Source organism: Cydia pomonella, chromosome 8 (genome assembly GCF_033807575.1).
Source record: "Cydia pomonella isolate Wapato2018A chromosome 8, ilCydPomo1, whole genome shotgun sequence".
NCBI classification, from domain to species: domain Eukaryota; kingdom Metazoa; phylum Arthropoda; class Insecta; order Lepidoptera; family Tortricidae; genus Cydia; species Cydia pomonella.
Window position 1 is genome coordinate 15,278,077 of NC_084710.1, and position 15,603 is coordinate 15,293,679.

A 15,603-nucleotide genomic window follows, 5' to 3' on the forward strand; every position below is an offset into this window, starting at 1 on the left:
ACAGCTGAGCATTTGAGTCCTGCTTTCCTGCAACCACAGCTGCTGGTACAACCTTTTTTAAGTTACAGTTAGTTCAAAATTTTACAAACCTTTGAGAAGCCGTGTCTTATGAACTGTTTGGCTTACTACGAAACAATCAATTAATTGCAAATTTGTTCTTCTTAAAAGTATGCATAGTGAATATTGCCGTAACTCCAGATTTTTGGTGGAAAAAAGTCCTAAAATTTTATAAATTTTCATGTACTTTTCAATGATCTCAACAGATTTTGAGATGGAAAACTTGTATTTGTTGATACCATTTCATCACTACTAATCAATCAATCAATCAATCAAATATTTATTGATAAAATGTAAGTATTTTACATGTCAACACTTCACAACTAATGGGATTACACATATTATTATTTATCTAATTAAAACATTATTTATCTATTACTTATCTAGGGTACATCATTATTTTGAGCCAAACAAAAATTTTAATTTATTTTAATTCAAACCTACCAACATATTAATAAAACAGAACTACCTCATTTGATGTTAGGTAAAATGTACCAATTCCATGGGATAAGGTTTCCATGCACGGCGGTAATCGCTCCGTCCGTCCGTCTGCTCGTTTGCCTCCTGTATCAAAATATTATAAGACATTATTACACAAATTGACTAAGTCCCACAGTACGCTCAATAAGGCTTGTGTTGAGGGTACTTAGACAACGATATATATAATATATAAATATTTAAATACATAGAAAACACCCATGACTCAGGAACAAATATCCATGCTCATCACACGAATAAATGCCCTTGATTGTACCAATTTACAAAACTAAACGAATCCCTTAATTGCCCATATTCTGAATAATTTAACGTGGATAATAGTGAATAATTAAGCCTATGAAAGCGGGAGAAACGTAAAATTATAGCCCAATTAAACAAATTGCGGTTTTTGGTCAGCATGTTGTGGTTTTCACCAATTCATACTTATTACAAGATATAAATAACCACCAAGTTAAAAAGTCAATAACTGTGGTCTAAAGTCAATAACTAGGTGTGCATGTTAAACAAAGGTTGGTAAAAAAATCTTAGAACAACTTCTAGATTTTGTCCTTACGTGCCTTTTAATAATATACTACAAAGGGAGACTGTTTACCTTAATTAGCATTTCCGAGGCTTTAGCCGTAAATAGGAAAAAAGAATATTTAAAACGCGGGGAATTTTTTCTTGTCGTAATAAGTTATCTTGTTACAGTCGAGATCTGTATTCTCATAACTTGCCGAGTGCCATCGATAGTTCATTGTAAAGGAACCAGTATAACATTTATCTTCTGATTAGTAACCGGCCGCTTTGAGTGCCAAACTGGTTCGCATGTTCGTGAGTAAAGGTATACAAAAAAATAGTAGGGATCCGTTGAAATTCTGATTAGGAAAAATATTATTTTTTGACGAGAAACATTTTTGACTTTTGTATAGCGGGTTAGCCGACTTGGACGACCTGCCCCACAGAATTTTCTGTTTTGCGTCAAGCAGCAATGGGAATTACAGGGCCTGAGAAATACAGAGACAATGTTTTTCTTGTCGAAACTGAACTCGACGGCTCGGCGAATCCTCTATTAGCATAATCTTCCCGAGGACAGACGACATCGGTTTCTTTATTGGGCTCATCTATTTTACATTGTTAAGTTTGAAATTTAATCGCTTGTAGAGTCAAACCAAGATAAGTTGGCAGCGATTTTGATAGCCCAGACAGTGCGCGGGTTATTTTAAACGTCAAACTTCTATGAAATTATGACACATATCACCGTGCAACAGAGCAAGCGTGTGCTTGTAATGTAATGCGATTTATATCGTAATTCAACAACTTGATCCTGATATAGACCGAAGACACCTCAGGTGGTAAGTGTCTAGTTTCTTTATGTCTGTTTTGTAGAGGCACCATGTCTCTGCTCCATATAAAAGGACAGGGATGATTAGCGCCCTGTAGACACTAATTTTTGTCTCGAGCTTGAGATCATGGGACCTCCAGACGCGATCTGTGAGTCGATACGTGAAGGTATCTCCGAGGCCAGGGTGTTATCACGCCGGATAGTGCTCCCAAGATATTTAAAGTGTGAGACCTCATCCAGAGTCCCATCTAGATTCAGCGTCAGCCTCTCCTCCTCTTGGCGGTTACTTGAGAATTTGAGTCTTGGAAGCACTAGGTAATAACGAGACCAAATTGTTGACATGAGTGATGTAGTGCGTCAACGTAGCCTTGGAGATGCGCCATGCTGTCGGACATGAGGCATATGTCATCAGCGTAAAGAATCTCCAAAATGGAGATCCTTTGAACTTTGGACTTCGCTCTAAACCTCGAAATGTCAAACACACCCTTCTCAGTTTTGACATATAGCTGAATACGGTTACCACAATACTGCAGTGCATCTCTCATGACCACTGAAAAATATATTGCGAAGAGTGTGGGTGCTAGAACACATCCCAGCAGGGCTATTATGGTCGATTTTATAAATGATATGGCTGTATAAATGATAATATAACTAACATTTTATCCAGTTTTTATTGATTTGACGTCTTTTCCACTTTTGACAGCGATAGATGTTAAATGATTTACTGCATAACATGGTCGGTGGATAATTTGTCATTTGTCTAAATTTCTGACTTAAACTTAGTTGATAAGTGGATAAGTTAAATGATATAAATGACACTTGTCTAGATTTATATCGTTTTATAGCATTTATACCGTTTTGTCTACTTTTGACAGCGATAGACGGTAAATGGCAACGTTTGTTGAATAATTAAATATATAGTCGAGTTTTGACGGCTAGACTTTGATTATTTTATCCTAGTGCTCACTGGGTCACGATAAGTGCTCTTGTGCTATATAAATGGTGCAAAATACAAATTTTTGGAGTTAAATATCAGTAAGTATCTGTGTTTTTCATTATATATACAATCAAACTCATTTATTTACATATAACATTATCAATACATTTTTCAGGGATGGCAAGATATCATTTCTTCTTGGCAGCTGCTGCTATCGAAGAAAAACAAGACAGAAAACTTCAACGCCGGGCCATAAGGGATGCATGCAACCCGTTTGATAAGCCCGACGAGGAGGTTTGGCGCATATATAGGGTGCGGAAAGAATTAGCACTCTATGTGTGCTGAACTTGACGCTGACCTCAAGCCTCAACATGGCGATGGATTGCCGGCACATCTTAAAGTAAAGATATAATGTTGCACTATTCCTCAAATCATTCCCGTTACCTTTACCACCTTGATCATAATCATTATTTCATAATGATATACCTACTTACAAGTCTTTGTTTTAGGTTTTAACATCACTGCACCTATTGGCTGACGGTAGTTACTAACGGGGAACTGGACAAGACCATGGCTTGTCCATTGCTCAGTCTACCGTCAGCCGGTACTTGGATCAATTTGTAATTGTGGTGAATAGAAGGTATGTCCATTTTGGTACAGAATACCACTGACACCGGAGATAAGAAGGTAAAAAAACACGAGTATGGATGTGCAGTGAGACATATGAAGGCAAAAAGACGCAGTCAGTAACAAAATATTTATATTTATTTTCTTACGTAGTTTTTTAGGGACCATGAAGTACAAATGAGGCTTGAATGTGGATTTTTGTGGTATTTGTATTTGAAGTGTTTCTACCTAAATATTTCAATGCAGAATCATACCTTATTTTTGTTAATAAATGCAACTTCTTTACCACTCTTACATATGTATTTATGTAAGTATTATTCAATGCTACGTGTAGCTAAAGTACCAAATCATGAAAGTGTTGGATTGTTTACAGACTCAAGGACACTTGGATAGTCTTCCCAGAAAATGAGAGGTGTTCAGGAGGCATATGGGGTTGCTAACATTTTAGGCACAGTAGACTGCACCCAAGTAAAAATATTTCCATAACCTTTACCGCATGGCGTACAGTTTCTAAACAGAAAAGGAATTCATTCGCTAAACGTTCAGTTGGTATGTAATAACTGCAAAATCATAATTAGAAATTTTAGAATAAATCGAATGGATGGACAGAATCGATATTTTCTTGTAAACCGTAAGATCGCCAAAGTAATCCCTGACAACACCAATGGGGATTACTTTGAATCGGGATTAGTACGTTTTGTTACAACTCATCTATCATTCATTCTGCTAAATCGGATACAAATAGGTAGTCAAATACTATTTTGTAATTTCTAAAATATTAAGAGATTACATATACATATAACCGTTGTTATAATATTTTAAGTATAAATATTTGTGAAATGTTTGACGTTTTCCGCGATTAGGTACATAGATACCCAGAGTCGTTCCATGCAAGTCACCTGTTAGTTTTACGTGATGTATCTGCAAAATTGCATGGACATTGGACACTTTATGAATAAATTAAATTTAGGTTTACCTACCATGTTTAGGGCTCCACTCCTCAAATTTTCTCTGCGGTGACCGAACACATACCCATGTACATGGATTTTTTTAAATGGGAGACTGGGGGCAGCTGCCTACCACATCCATTGAAAAAGTATTGTACCTACGTTGGTTGCTCTTAAAGACTAAGAATTGTTATTAGAGAAAAGTGGTTTACAAATACCTTAACTAGGATTCCTTGTGTTTCAGGCAGAAATGGACAATATGAATATTTTTTTAACTATTCACTTAATTATAAAATCTTAACGTCATAATGTGTTGAGAAAATAACTTGTGAGACTTCTAATTGTTTTTGCTGCAATTACCTTATATCTTGCGATTAGCTTAATCAAAGTAGTTTTAATGCAACAATATGATATTGTGATCAGAAATTTTAATATAAACTGACGATAAGGCACCGACTTCAAACATATTAGTTGGTAATGCATATACTTAAAAAAGTATAATATTTTATTTTATCCTTTTTGAAGTCGGTTTGTAAAAAGTTTTTTTGATTATTTTACTTTATAGGTATAATAGGTTTTTCTTTTTTCCAGAAATCTTCCAATAAAAGGCGAACCTGAAGCGGAAATGGAAGGGGGCGCTGCTCGAGGGATGCATTACATGCAGAGAAGCGTGCCCTATTAATAAATAAATATTTCGCCTAGTATTATTTTATTCATTAACACTACCTTCCTGAAAACATTCTGAGGAAACCGGACTAGCCCCAAGAGGTCATCCATTAATTAGATCACACATTAAGGGGGAGAGAAGGGGTCAAGAAAATGTGACTAGAGGGAGGGGAAGTCATAAACTTTGTGACGTCATAAGTCATTCATTTACGAAATATAAGGTATACATAGGATGTTGCAGTTCATAGTTAACTGAGCCAAGCTAACAATAAGCACGGCATGGGATCGAATTTAAACGGTTGTGAGTCTAACTTTAGCAAAAAAGAAATATGACTAGCGTGAATGCTCACATGAACTAGACATGATTGAAAATGAAGACCTAATAGGTTCTCCGAAACATGTCGCACAAGTGTCAAAAATAACGTGAGTTAGTTAAACCGTAGTGTTTAACTTACGGTATGGGCTGTCATTAGATAGGTCTTTTAAAACAAATATGGGTCTTTCATGACCATTTTTAGAAAAAGATAATATTATAATAGATATAAGAAAGAAAAAAGAAGAGTCCCTCCCTCTAACTTTCGAACCATGTTGGGACCAAATAATATGACAAAAAATCATACATTCAACTTGGAACACACGACTGGCTATTGGCAGGTCTCGACATTTTTTTTTTTAAGAGCTCTCAGAGGATAGCTTGTTATGCAATAACTTTAGTTTTGTACTAATTTAAATTAAATTATGAGCAGGCTCAATCAAGTGGTTCTGGAGCTATATAAGAGCCTAGAAACCCAAAAGCTATTTGTGAGGGGTCTTATTGCTATTCTAGTCAACTTGTTTGCAAGAAAGTATGGTCGGCGGTATCAAATGAAAAAGCCCGGCTTACACGTTTTTGATATTGTTTTTAAATGTACCATTTTACATAATTAGCAAGATAAACGAATTCAAAATTAGATAATATAGTCATTTGACAAGAAACGTAACCGTTTACCACAGATACGGTCTTTTTAAATCTCTATGGTGACTTGAAACTATACTCAAACACACCCAGTTTGGCAGTAGAAAAAGGCGCAAAGTTTAAATTTTATATGGGAGACCCTTTGCGCCTATATTTTTAAAAATTTACCGCCTTTTTTCTACTGACCAAGTTGCTGTACCAGAGTTTATCATTTTCCGAGTAAGTAGGTGCAACAAATGCAATCGCTATACATAATTTTTGGCAAACCGCGAGTTCTCAGTTCCGGGCGAAAAACTATTGAAGGAAAACTATAGCGAACTCTGCCGTATACTAAATCATCCACATCGCAATGGAATGCGGTGGAACGCCAGTGTGAAGACCGCCTTACGTTAATTTCACTCAATAGGCACAGTCCGTACCAAAAGTAACTCATCGTGTGAAATGTTGGAAATGATCTACACGCTTAATTTTGAACACCTTACACGCTTCACTACATTTGCCTGTCTTTCAAACCTTAAAACGTGCCTTCAAATCTAAGCGAGCAATGATTCCCCATTTGCTATGTATGAATTGTAGACACAACTTATCATTAAGCCAACTATTTATTAAAAGACGTCTTAATTAAACACAATAAGAATCTATTTTGCAAACTCTTAAATCATGGATAACTTTTAACTATCAATGTCAAATGTGGATAAGTGGTAATATGTCATTTAAACAACTATTCATTAAAATACGCTTTAAGTATACTTGTTTACAATTTATTTTTCAAAAGCACAAACCATGGATAATTTTTAACTGTTAATGTCATATGAAGATAAGTGGTAGAATGTGATTTAATCATCTATTCTTTAAAATACGCCTTAAGGCATAGAGTTTAAAATTCATTTTTCAAAACCTCAAAATATGTCGCGCTATCATTAGTCAATTATAGGTTACCCTCGCGACTTTATACCGAATTAAGTCACTTATCAGATAATCGCCAATCCAAGCATTAAATGATTAATGATATAATGACAAAACCATCATAGGCCGGCTGCTTTACACCACTTGTAATTTGGACTACTAGTACCCATATCAATGGTACCACTAGTGATGAAACAATGCCACCTGGGTCACAAAGGTATTCAAGGCACTATAAGTCTCGCCCGAGACAACGTATTTTGGCCAGGTATGACTACAGATTTAGTAAATTACACAAAATCTTGTACAGCATGTGCAAAAGTACAAAAAGATAATCCAATGGAGCCTATTGTTGTACAAACAGCACCAGAACGCCCCTGGAGTCTTGTGGCAACGGATTTATTTCATTTGAAAGGCAAAGACTATATATTGATAGCAGATGGCTACTCAGGATTTTTTGACCTTAAAGAACTGAAAGGAGTTACCAGCTTTGACATAATTGATAATCTGAAATCTTGGTTTGCAACATTTGGAATTCCAGACATACTATTGACTGATGGTGGTAAACAATATGACTGCCAAGAGTTTAGACAATTCAGAAAGGAATGGAACTTCGAACACAGAATATCAAGTCCACATTTTCCGCGCTCCAATGGATTAGCAGAACGCTATGTTCAAGAAGCTAAAAACTTGATGAAAAAATGTATGGAAGACAACACAGACATACAATTAGCGTTACTGCATCACAGGAACACACCCCGACTGGACCTCGGGTCACCAGCACAAAGGATGTTTAATAGAAGGACTAAAACCTTACTCCCTACAAACATTAAACTCTTTACACCAAAAATAATAAGAAATGTTACTAAACAATTACAAAAAATTAAAGAAGACGAAAAGAAATATGCAGACAGAGGAAAAAAGGAAAATAAAGAGTTTGTTACTAATGAAAACGTGATGCTACGAAAAGGTCATCGAAACTGGGTCCCAGCAAAAGTAGTGACAGAAGAAGGTCACCGAGCCTACAAAGTAGAGACTGATGATGGTGCAATTTATAAAAGGAACTCCTGGCACTTAAAACCGACAGAAAATTCTACAGAGCTGGCCACAAAAGATCCAGTGCCAGGAACAGAAGATCCAGACCCTGTCGGACAACCGTCACCTATAGACCAGTCACCAGTCTCTGTAGGACAGCCGTCACCTATATCACCAGCAAAACCCACACTTCCCGTGGCGGGTCCAGAACCACAGCCGCTACTGACAGCTCCTCAACCTCGAAGTACTCGCAGTGGGCGGTTAGTGGTCACGCCTGCTAGATATCGCTGAAAAGGAAGGATGACATGGAACGCATCCTTAACGAACGCAGTTCGAGCTCTTCCGCGTTTTCCATCTGTCATCAACTGTGTGCCCAATGATTAATGTTTTACGTTACTATCGCTATTAAAATATTATCAAACCAGTTCTAAGTATCATTTAACATTACAGGGCTCACGCTAGACAACGTCCATAATGTGTTTATTTGGGGTCGCCGTCATCGAAAACGATGAGGAGGACTATATATATAATTCAACAATTTCTACATGGTAAAAACATATTCAAGAACAAATCCATAGCCGATAGGATGTAAATAGGCTTCATGTTTTATAGGGGCCCTGAAAATGGTTTTCATAAAAAAACAAATTATTACATGTTTTTTTTTTAATGGGGTCTGGACATTGGTAATAGATATATTTCAGAAAATACGTACCTCCTATCTCGGTAATAAATCATTAACTGCTCTACTGAATGCAAATGGCAATAGTAGGCACTTATGTGCAATTGTACATTGTACTACAAAATCTAGTCATTTATTTACTTATTGCTGAATTAGTTACAGAGTGTGTATTATTAAGCGTAAGCAATTAATACAATTTTACACAACCTGTATTTACTGTTTTATTATAAGGGAAGGTAAAAGTAAACAATGACCTGGCTAACATTATGATAATTATGGCAAGTTTAGACGAGACAAATTGCACTTTGCCGGTAAGACAAAGAATTAAAAATGTCACCAAACTGATAAAAACAATGGAGAATCGTGCCCATGGGCATTGTTAAGTGCCCTGCAGTAAACGGCAATGTGGAGCAAAACAAAAACACATCCGCGAAAGAATTGCAGAAATGGGAAGCCGTTGTTGACTTAATTAAGCCCGGGAGAGAGTTGATGAAAAAGGGGGGTGTAATGCTGAAATATAACCCAACGCGTCCACATTTATACTAGCTACGCGAATTAACCGTAAATTGAAACATAACTGTACGACAGCTACGTTCCATATTCAAATAATTTTGGGTTCTTTAACAAACACGGACAAAAGGGTGTTTGGTTTGTAGAATATTTATGAGATTTTTTTTTTAAATAGGTATCTATAAAATTTGTTTCCTTAAGGTTTTCGTTTCACAAATGTTTCTATAGACCTAACTAGGTATGACTTCGCACTCTTGGCACAGACATATATATTATATATATCATATATGTTATATGACCGCTCTATACATAACGTAAAACTTGGCAAATGGACTTAGCATAACCCTTTTTCATCAACGAAGTGCCTACCTATCTTTGAATTTGGAGAGCACTGGAGGATACAATTACTCAACTTCTTCTTCTTAATCATATTCTCTTGTCAGAGTAGTCGTGGTCATTGAGGTCGTTGTATGGCGTTTTTTATTGTTTTCCGGCATCCTGCTCTCAATTACTGTGCCTCAGCATCAATTCAGTAACTTCGAAGGCATAGCCAACCTCAATATTGAAAGGAAAACGTAGTATTATTAAAATGACAATGAGTAAAAATTCATATGTACCTCAACCGTCCTGATTATAACGTTTAGCGTTATAGAATTAACGAAATAGTAATAAAGGATTGCTGACATATTCAGTTGGGTATGTCATGAAACAATACCTGAAGGTCGCAATCGGCGCCATCTCTAAATGGTACCGTTGAACCTATTTTACCCCGATACTCGTAAAATAAGCCTATTTGTACCTATATTCATAAGTCTCTTTATGATCAGGAATAATTTAACTGAACTAATGATATTTGTACTCGTACAGATGGTTCTTGATTAACATTTGACTTATATAATCCTGATGTTTTCTTCTTATGTACCATAAAATTAAACTAATTTACTCCAAAATTATGGTTTGTTCACTCGCTATGTCGATATTAATGCCGATTTAAAAAAAGGCCAACCCTAATATCATCACTGAGATTGGGTTGTGATATAGTTTTCATATCTAAAAACTCTTGGAGCACAATTACCCAGTCGGGAACAAAGTAGCACATTTTACGGTATCGAAAATCTTTCTATTTGCACTCAAGAGCCCCCTTTCCTCCTCCTTCAAAAATTTCTTTTCTCCTCCTCTCTGACTGACCGATGACATCAGCTTTGACTTAAGTTTGCTTCATTTGCGAGGTTTAATCTTAATAATGTAAAGTTTATTACTCTGTTATATTGTGATGTTTAGGTAGATAGTTATTTGCATTCCGATATTTTTCACTGTAGCTATGATACTTATGGTGTTAAATTAATTTGTAACATCTGTGCTTACTTGTAAAGTATGCTTTCACTTGTTTTGGATCTCGTGTTAGTTTTTAAGCCATGATATGCAATTGTATGTTTCTCATGATATTGTACGATTTCTGTTAAGTTAATCCAATAAAGTAAAAAATAATAATATTAAAAGCAATAAAATGGGTCATATGGTATGAAAACTGCCATATAAAACTCCCGCTTTAGTCACCTTCCCTTGTGGCTGAGTGTCAGGCGGTATTTATATTTCAAACATAATAATCGCCAGAAATAAACCTAAAAGAAGAAAGAAAGAAAAGTTTTTTATAAGTTTTATGACTATTCAAATTATTTTATCACATTTTTTAGCGTAGTGTAAGCTTGCATATCATGCAATTCATGTATTTCGTAGTAGCATGGCTGCTACGCTACATCGCCGTTGCACATTGTAGCCGAGTTTACAAAAAACCGGTAGCGAAAAATTCATCATAACCTAACATTATTAGCTTACATGTGAGCCATAAACATGCACTAAAAGCAAAAAGCAAGAAGAAACAATAATTATTATTTTTATCTATAGAGTTTTATAACAACATTTAAATAAATAAAATAAATAAGTCCCACACTAAACCCAATGAGGCTTGTCTTGTGGGTACTTTGGCAACGATTTTTATAATATAAATAGATACTTCAATACACTCGCGATCAAAAAAATCGACTCAAACTAATTTTTAATTTCATCGTTTAATATCTCCGGAACCAATCATGAGATTAAAAAAGAAACTGTACCATTTTAGAGCTAACAGTGTAAGCTTTCAAGACCAGCATGTTTTTCAGGCGAAAAATTTCAGTTCATGTTAAATTTGGGTGCAAAAATGACCTTAACAACGAAAGAAAAAAGCATTTTCATGAACGAATAACAATTTATATTTATCTTTAATACCTGGTGTTACAACCAAAAACCTTTTTCACACATGCCATGCGTTTCATTCATTGACCTTATCAGCTTCCTGATGGTATCCTAGGGGCATGCTTCCCACTCTTCGACAAAAGCTTCTTTCAGGGCCAAAATTGTCTCCGGAACGGGATCGCGAGTAAGGTTTGAACTCGCTCGTTTCAGGTAATCCCACAAGTGCTCGATAGGATTTAAATCGGGACTCAGAGGTGGTCACTTCAGTCGGGATGCCAACTGCGTCAAGGTACTCCTTTGCGACGAAACCGACAGTAAACTCTGGAGACAGCAGACTGGCTTAAATTCAGCTGCTCAGCAACAGAACGCTGCGAGAATCCTCGATTCACCAAGGCGACGACTTCGGCGGCTTCAGCTTCGGTGGTATCCATTTTTCCAAGGTGATTCCGGTGAAAGATATGAGGGGCCGCTTCCGCCTTTCGGCTGCAGCGGCTGTCGCGGCTGATAAGAAATAACCAGTTACACCGGTTTTTATTGGTCTCAAGGGGGCACAACTCGGGTATTTATCATAACCATGCAAAATGCCATTTTGTACAAAAACTGCAATTACCTAAAAACTACGCAAGCGAGATCGTTGTCTTTTACTGTTTTTTGTAGCTGAATAAATTCGTAATAAAATTGCATTCAAAGTTTTACTAAAATATTTCCCACTTTCCGGAAAAACGACCAAAAGTAAAAAATGTTGCTTGAGTCGATTTTTTTGATCGTGAGTGTATATAGAAAACATTAATGACTCAGGAACAACTATCCGTGCTCATCACACGAATAAATGCCTATACTTACCAGGATTTGAATCCGGGACCATCGGCTTCATAGGTAGGGACTCTACCCACTAGGCCAGACAAGTAGTCACAAATCAAGTTAAATCGATAGAAAATTAGCAATTTATCACAATAAATTTGACACTAAAAATATATGGAATTAATAAAAAAAATTAAAGACTTCAAAATTTTACATTTTTTGTGTTTTTAACTTCCAAAAAAAAAGAAAAAATAATGATACCATTCGATTCCTTACATTTCATTAGAAAAATGATTGTATCGCAACTATACATATACATAAACACAATATTTCCCGTCAAAATTGCAATCTTCTTGCTTTCCACCCTTGCCGTTTTGTGAGTAGGTATATCAAATACGATTGTCTGACTTTTGTATTGCTTTAATGCGATGGATCCTATATAGATATTTGATTCTCAAAACAAACCTGGCCGCGTAGCCAACGTGCCAATCGTTAACGCTCTGTAGCGTATCGTAGTCATCTCTCTTTATCACTATTCCATATTAGTGCGACAGTGACAGTTGCGTTTCGTTCGCTAGGGAGCGTTATCGATTGGCACGTTGGCTACGCGCTGATCGACTGATACGATTAATAGAAACTTGTCATCTAACCTAACCTAACCTAACCTATTGTTGAAGGCTTTTTAAAAGTTTTTGTCGTAATAATGTTAACATGTACTTATAAGTACATAGTTAAATACTTTGTAAGAAACTGTAGTTATATTGTTTCAGACAGCATCGTGATGGTGCGGCGGTGGGCAGCTACGCGGACGCGTTGATCACTCCACATGCCGACACCACTCTGCAGTCAGCAGAAAGGTATTGTGTTTATATTTTAACCCAGGCATATACCCTTCGAGAATATCCTGGTCCAATGCAGGAGAAGCTAGGTTACTGTCCAGTCTATAAAGACTGCCAGGAGGCTGTTGCGGCTGTCCAGCTGAGCAGGCGCCGTAGCGCGCGCGCATGTTAGCCGGGAACCCGTGCACACGTGCATGCGTGAATATCCCGGACGCACTGCATCGCACCAGAACGGCAACAGCAACAGCGCCCTGAAGACCTTACCTCGCACATTCACTGCTTGGTGCCAGCCTGTTCGTGCGCTACCGCTACAAAGCGTTTTCGGCTACGATCGTAGCACGTATAACTTGGATCTTTTTAAATCGAGAGTGAATCAACATCTTTTAGGTAAGTATGTTCCATCCTAGTCTGCATCAGCACTTTCCATCAGGTGAGATTGTGGTCAAATGCTTACCTTTTCGTAATATAAAAAAAACGTAACTCGCACTGGACTGTCATTACCAGACTGACCGGGCATAGGCCAAAGGTTGTGGCGCCATTATTCGAAACGATGCCGCCATACCTTTGGCCTTTGATCTATTAGATGGCGCCACTTTTTGATATTTAACAAAATTAACACATATCAGCGAAAGATTAAGGATCAAAGTCAAATGACGTTCTAAAAGTTTTAATCATGTGTCGAAAGATGGCAGTAAACTTACTGTGGCTACAAAGTATTTCAATTTCTCTTTAGTCATAGACAAAAGACGGCATGTTATGCCACAACAAGATGTCAGAAAATTGGTCATAAGGATGTGTCATGTCCTTAAAAAAGCAACTCTTATTATAGTCCTAAGCAAATTACATAAAATACGGAGCGAAAATCCGACAGTACTCTTTTGAAAACCATTTTATAAAGTCACACGAGAAACTTAAACTTTCTAGCTGCAAAGTTGTTTTAGCTCGGTATTGATAAACAAATCAACTCGAACTTTGCCGTGGTTTCCAAACGAGTATAGAATCGGACCAATATAACGCTGCATGGCATTTTCAAAGTGTTGCAAGGGGTCATCCATTAATGTCACACGAATTTCATGTTTTTTTTACCCCTCCCTCTCCTTGTCACACCTGGTCACATTTGGTACCTAACCCTTTCCTGTTTAGTGTGACGATTGATTATAATGAAATTAATCATTCGAATTAAGTATTATTATTTTAATAAAACAATAATGTGTATTAATTTTATGATGTTACTGTCAAATAATAGGTTAAGGTTGTCGGAGGAGAGGTTGTTGGAAGAGATCGCTCTTTAGCGATAAGACCGCCTGTTGTCTGCCTCTACATTTAATCAATTGTTTCTTTTCTTGTATCTTTTTACTGAGGTGTGCCAATAAAGAGTATTCTATCTATCTAAGGTAATAATAGGTAGGTGGACACAAAACCGATTGGGAATAAAAATATTGCAAAAACCTATTATTTAACTGTACATCAAAAACAACAAGATCAGGAGAATGTTTGGCACAACATGTCACATTTTCTAGACCCTCCCTCTAAACGTGTGATGTAATTAATTGATGTCCTCGTTAATATTTAATTTTATGAAAATATGACGTTTATAATGACACAGTCCCCGTTTGGTCTATTCAAATCGGTAACAGCGCCCTACCTACATTTCATCATAGCAACGGTGAGCGATTGTGTCATGACAATATTCAATGCCTATGATCACGAACATATCCAATGTAAGTAGAGCTGTAGTTTGCAATTCTGCATTCATAAAGTTAATTGATGTTCAGCAAAGTTGTTGCTCCGATCCCGTCTCCGCGAAGCGATATTGCTTGCAGAGAACTTGGGAATTCAATATCAATAAAATTTTCGAGTTAATGCAAGTATGGTTCTAGCGCGAGAACGAACTGCTAAGCCAATCGAAGTTGATAAAGAGTTTGGTCTGGCGACGTCTCGAGGGTCGTTCCTTGTTTGCCTTTCGATTTCTGGTTCCGTAAGGCTTTAAATCGTTTTAACTTGTTATGTTAATTAAAATTTGTTGCAATTGTTACGAAAGTTTTAGGGCTTTTCAATTTTGTCCTCTGTCATGCAAGTATTGATTAACTTATTATTTTGTCACTCACACATTGGTCGCTCACGCGTCACGGTAGGTATATTAAGAGCTAACGGACTGTAGGTTAACATCGTTCTACATATTTTGACAGATTAATCAGTAGTTGAGGTTAAACAGGCTGAATATGTATTTATTTATCAGTCAAAAGGTTATTTTGTAGTTTATTATCTTTTCATAGGCTCCGTGTAAATGTTTGTTAAGAAGTATTCAGAAACCCGAATATAAGATAAGGCATTTATTTAAATTAAGTGCGCTGCAATTTAAATTTTAAAGCGAACATTTTCATGTCAATGTTAGCTCCGCATCAAAGCTTCGTGCCTAAAGCTTCATTGACGTCATAAGCATAACAACTTATGAAAGTAGGTCATGTATTCAATTCCGTGCCAGTGGCAAAAAATACATGTATAATTGTTATTCACGACCTTGCGACATGTAAGTTGCTCATGAACGACTGCGTCGCACCTCGCATGACTGTTCCCGTATGAAAATTAT

The 15,603-nt window shown here is 36.6% G+C and overlaps 1 protein-coding gene across 25 annotated transcripts in view; it reads left to right on the top strand.

Moving 5' to 3' along the window:
• The window catches only part of LOC133520659 (glutamate-gated chloride channel), a 120,675-nt gene that overhangs the window by 88,538 nt on the left and 16,534 nt on the right, over window positions 1-15,603 (top strand). For all 25 annotated transcript variants that reach the window (XM_061855215.1, XM_061855218.1, XM_061855216.1 and 22 more), the window contains exon 2: window positions 12,945-13,031. The gene's annotated coding sequence lies outside the window, so the exon portion shown is untranslated. The remainder of the gene's footprint in view (window positions 1-12,944; window positions 13,032-15,603) is intronic.